Source organism: Acyrthosiphon pisum, unplaced genomic scaffold (genome assembly GCF_005508785.2).
Source record: "Acyrthosiphon pisum isolate AL4f unplaced genomic scaffold, pea_aphid_22Mar2018_4r6ur Scaffold_17044;HRSCAF=17712, whole genome shotgun sequence".
NCBI classification, from domain to species: Eukaryota; Metazoa; Arthropoda; class Insecta; order Hemiptera; family Aphididae; genus Acyrthosiphon; species Acyrthosiphon pisum.
Window position 1 is genome coordinate 1 of NW_021766034.1, and position 5,575 is coordinate 5,575.

Below are 5,575 nucleotides of genomic sequence, written 5' to 3' on the forward strand. Positions count from 1 at the left end.
TTTAAATAGTATTTAAAATTAAAGAAGTATATATCCTCAATATAAAGTATTATACACAATATAATTAATAACTGTACATTATTTACTTTAATGAGTCCTTTTCTGGTAAGATCTCTGCAATTACTGCTTTTGACGCATTACAGGCTGAATATTTTGATCAAAATATTTCCTTTAAGTATTATAGTTATTAATTTATTAATAATCTTAATATAATAATTATTTATAATTAATAAAATTCATTTTACAGGTTAATCAACAATTTTAAAATTCAATTAACTATATCTTAATAAAGACTTTATGATAATGTTTTGAAAAAGTGGTTTTTTTAAACAAAGTTCTCACTTAATAGGACCCAAACACATTTTTTTTTTTTTAAAGTAAGTTATATTGCAAATTTATGTTCAAGAGTTTAATGTACCTTTATTAATCTGATTTAATACACTTGTACTTGTAAAATTAAAACAATAAATGAGGGTATGGTGTCCTATTAATTGTAAACATAATGCAAATATTTGCAATGACAAATAGGTATACCACGAGAATTCTAGTCCCCCCGGTCTCAAATGTTGATGTATAATTTATCAGATTTCCTAATAAAGAATCTTTGTCATTGAAATAATAATTACCTATCAATTCAGTCATTAAACCTCTAGGTTTTAATAGGATTTAACTCATTATTCATTAACATGATATCCTCATAGTTAGTAAGATTGGCACACAAAGACTACACATAAAATTGAATTAATAATATATTACTTACAAATGGTAATGAGTCGTAGTATTGTATACGTCCAATTTGTCAAATACACACAATTTATAATGAACATAAATGTATGATCAGACTGTTAAAAATTAACTGCAACCACAAAATATATATATATCGTAATAAGTACCTAGGTAAGTACATTAGAATAAATACAATTGATATTAAATGCTAAAGATATAGCGTCAGCTCGGAGGATCATGTTATCATTACCATAACAAATTATAATTTTAATTTGTCATGATCACTACGACTATTATACGTTTGTATTGTAAAATATTAAAATGTTTAAAATGTTCGTGAAATCAGAATTTGGCACACGAATTTAGTTTCAAGGTTATAGCTAATCGAAGTACCTATTCTGTTTATATTATTATAACCCATAAACACTCAATATGCTACATTTTTCATCGGCTGAACTGTTGCGAAAAAGTGATATCCACGCGCAAGCACTACACTTAAAATTGAAACTTTGGAAAGCTAAAACTTCTATAATAATATTTTCCTGTAAAAAAATTTACACCATCGTTGTAAACATAAAAAAAAGTCGTTTGAAAAAAAAAATTTAAATCGTGAGTGGGTTGCTTAAGTGTATTTTATCCATAGAGTATATTACTCTATGATTTTAGCCCGATATACATATATTGTATTATGGAAAATAAACGACTTTAATAAACACTTTTTATTGTATGCTTGAGTAAATACCCACTTGTAAAATACTGTACAGCAGAGTGACATCCACTTACCACCATTTTTAAATTAATTTTATAATTCACAATATAATGTAAATACAAACCACAGATAATAGTAGTAATACGATCCTCCGAGAAAGGCTCTATAATATATATCTATGGCCGCGATTGCCTCGTATGGTCCGTCTGTGAGTATAAGAACTAAGGATTTTAAGGACTGGAAACGAACAGCGTATGTGTAGAACCAAGATTGGAACCTCGCGTATAACATTTGATGGCCGTCCCCCGACCCCCGCCGACCGTGTCGTTGCCACTTCATCGTATCCAAATCATCGGTGAGCATGACGTGTTCGATATTTCCAGTGTTGCCAATTATATTTTTAGGAAAAGGCCGTGGGTACAGAAAAGCCAGACATAAATTAAAAAGAAATCCATCGATCATGTTCTCGATATTTTAGAATGTAGTGCGGCGGTGCCACTGATAACTGAAGAGCCGCTCAATTGTACTTTCTAGCCATCATAGATAATAAAGATTATCTACGCTAGCCATAAATCGATAGGTTCAAGGTTTTTAGATTATAGAAGTAATAGGAAACATAGATTTCTATACAGTACTAGATAGAGAACTCTCGCCATGAATTTTAAGCTTCAACGTCGGTTGGAAATTGTATGGTATTTCATATGACAAATAAGATGGTATTATGATTTATTTTGTATCGTATTTTGTATTATATTTTATTTTATTTATATCTTAAACCGTGGTTATAGGCCGATTTTTAACCTGTATATCTTAAATAGCGCTCGATGGTGGTATCTTCACTTTTTATGATAACAAAAATTATCGCATATTTCGCAGATAATTTTTATTGTTTATACGCTTGGATAGCAATGACGTCACGCGTGTTATCACTCATATCAGTATTTCTGTTTTGGATCCAAACAAATCACTTTAACCATATAAAATAATACACTTTTTGTTTGATGTTTAATAAAGTTTTTTTAAAAGCCAATGCTTACTTTTAAGCTACAATATAGGTAAGTACACAATCTATTTATTTATTTTCATCCTTACAATCATTTAAAATAATATAAAAAATTGAAAAATAACTAAATAGTTGCATGCTGCTAATAGAATTATAGCTATTTTATTTTGTTATGCTTTTATTTATATTTTAGTAAAATGGTTATGTGCTGGGCTTATGGCTATAATCATTACAATGAAAATCTTTGTAAATTTTTTAGAATACCTAAAGATCCTAAAATTAAAAAACGCTGGATTAAATTGCTCAGGTTTCTTCTTTCATATTTAAAAACTTTTAACTTTGCTATGCTTACATACCGATTATAAGATATTAAACTGAAATATTTTTTATTTATGTATGGTTTTTAACTAAATATGTTTAAATTAGAAGAACTGATGAACCAAAATCAGGCGCTAGGGTTTGTAGTTGTCATTTTGAAAATAACAAAAAAGAAAATGAACCTACAATTTTGCCTCATCGTTCTTCAACAATTTACCTTAAATCATTTGACTCCAGAAAAGAAAACGAGAAAAAATTATCTAAATAAATAATTCAAATGGATGTCATACCAGTTAAATATGATGATGAACTATAGTTGTTAATGAGTTAATTACAAATGAAAGTCCATTAGATTTGTCTACTCCTTCAAAATCAATTATTTGGTAAATATATAATAGTATATTTTATTGCTATAGGCTATAGTATGATATTAAATTGTATATACTTAGTAATTTTAGCACAGACTCAGTTAAATCTTCAAACATAGCTTCAATTATTCATGAATCTGAGAACTATTTTCTCAAGGAGGAAAACAAAGCCATGAAATTAAACTTAAAACAATTGAGTCTTTCATTTAACTATGAAAACTTAAGTCAAAATAATGAATTATTACAGTCTTATACAGGTTTGCCTACAAATGAAATTTTTATAGCTCTTTATAATTTATTAAAAAATTCAAAACTCTATTACCACTTTGGTTGGAAAGTTGAGTGTACAAGTAAACCAGACCAACTTCTTATAACTCTAATGAAATTAAGATATAACTCCCACATTTTGATTTGGCTACAAAATTTAAGTGCAGTAGGAGTACAATTACTAATATTAGTATCACTTGGATTAACATTTTACATAATGTACTTTTCTTAAAGTGTATGAATAAAATACCTTCTAGACAAAAAAATCAAACTTGTTCACCTGATTCTTTCAAGCCTTTTATGAATTGTCAAATTGTAATTGACTGCACAGAAATTTTCACATCAGTATCTCAACAATCTATGAATATTCAAAGAGATACATATAGCAGTTATAAGCATAGAAACACATGAAAAGTTCTTTTAGGAATCGTACCTAATGGTGTAGTTACTTTTGTAAGTAGCTTATTTCCTGGTTCTACATCTGACAAAGTGATTACATTGAAAATTGGACTCTTAGAGCAGTTAGTACAGGGAGACCTAATTTTAGCTGACAAAGGTTTTCTAATCAGAGACATTTTACCACCTGGTGTATCTTTAAATATACCACCTCATTTTACACCTGAATAAGTATTACAAACTGAAGTCATAGCTAAGGCAAGATTTCATATTGAAAGGGCCATACAAAGAATAAAATGTTTTGCAATTTTAAATTTTATTCCCTCTACAATGTTAAGACTAGGACAGCAAATTTTTGAAGTTGTTGCTGCACTAACAAATCTTCAACATCCACTTATTCATGAAGTTGAAAACTAAATGGTAAATCCAAGTTAGTTCTAGTCTCGAACCGCCTGTTCAAAATATTTTATTTCATAATAAAAAAATATTATTAATTGACATTTTGTAACTTCATTTTTATATATTATATTTTAATGTAACTGTAAATACTAAATTCTCTTGTAAATATATAACTTTGAGTACAATTAATTAATACGTTAAAAAATTATGTGCTACATTGTTCTTCAATAAGAAAAGGAATGTGAGTCTCAATGAAAAAATTGTCTAATATTTTAAGATTTGGAAACCATTCTGGATCCTTTTCTACTTGGGTTATTATTGATTGACCTGGTGTCAAAATTACTAGGTAACATAACTTTCGTTTGGTTATATATAGTTGCCCTTGGATTTGATCCCAATAAAAGTGTTTTTTGTTAATGTAAATAATTTTGTTTTTTATGTATACCATGTAGATTAAGTTTTTGGCAAGCTCAATATCTAAACTTTTATTCCAGTACTTCCATGGACATTTTATCTCCACAATGTACTCAGAATTTACAACGCAATCGGGAGATGCTCTCTAAAACTCCATTATTTAATAACCAAAACCCAGTAGGTACAACATTAGCATTTTGTTCTTGTTCTACTATTCTACTACTTTTCCACGAGGACATGTACACTCAGCGTCAACAATACAACAGTCATTCAACATTATTTTTACTTTGTACTTATCAGTTCAGTGGTGTACACAGCTAGTAGTCAACTTGAGTTGTACTGTATACATTATTTAAATATTTATTTAATTTTTACTTTATTTTCATATATTTTCATTGTTTATACGTTTCATAGGTTTATATGTATTATGGAATCAAAGATATTAAAGCAGAAAGGAGGCTCATGTTGTGCTATTGCTACTTGCATAAATAACTACTACAAATCAAAAAAATATGGAAGATCCAACATATAATTTCACAGGTACCTACTTACATAAAATTATTATTAATGCATTATATTAAATTTTAATATTTATATAATATAATACATGCGTAGTGTTAAGTGTATACCTACTATAGGTAATGTCCAAAAAGACCGAAACTGCATATTGATGAATTGGTAATAAAACATATTCAAGTAACTGATAATAATTTATTATTTAGGTATTTAGGTATTTGTTTTATCGATTATTATATGCATTTAAAATATATTATGCTTAGATTTCCAAAAGATCTTAACTATCGGAAAGAATGGGTTTCAGAAATTCAAAATAGGTGACCGTTTTAAACCTGATACATTATTTATTTCATCTGATCACTTTAATGTTGTATGAGACTTAAAAGCAGACCTTATAGGTAGTATATTTTCTAAAAATAAAATTTTGATGTACTATATTCTATTGTTTGATGTATTTTT

The 5,575-nt window shown here is 27.9% G+C and overlaps 2 long non-coding RNA genes across 4 annotated transcripts; one reads left to right on the forward strand and one right to left on the reverse strand.

Annotated features, from left to right (window-relative positions):
- Positions 1-67: 67 nt before the first annotated feature.
- On the reverse strand, positions 68-1,772 carry LOC103311738. The gene is made up of 3 exons (XR_511285.3): positions 1,560-1,772; positions 761-856; positions 68-169 (listed from the first exon to the last, which is right to left on the reverse strand). It is a non-coding gene; the product is annotated as an uncharacterized LOC103311738 (long non-coding RNA).
- Positions 1,773-1,942: 170 nt separating this feature from the next.
- Positions 1,943-5,517, forward strand: LOC103311739. 3 transcript variants are annotated; one of them, XR_001680537.2, is made up of 5 exons: positions 1,943-2,490; positions 2,865-3,139; positions 3,206-4,941; positions 5,015-5,140; positions 5,380-5,517. It is a non-coding gene; the product is annotated as an uncharacterized LOC103311739 (long non-coding RNA). The 3 variants fall into 3 exon arrangements; XR_001680535.2 differs by having other exon boundaries at positions 1,944-2,490; positions 3,206-4,936; XR_003839959.1 differs by having other exon boundaries at positions 1,956-2,490; positions 3,206-3,381.
- The last annotated feature ends 58 nt before the right edge of the window (positions 5,518-5,575 follow it).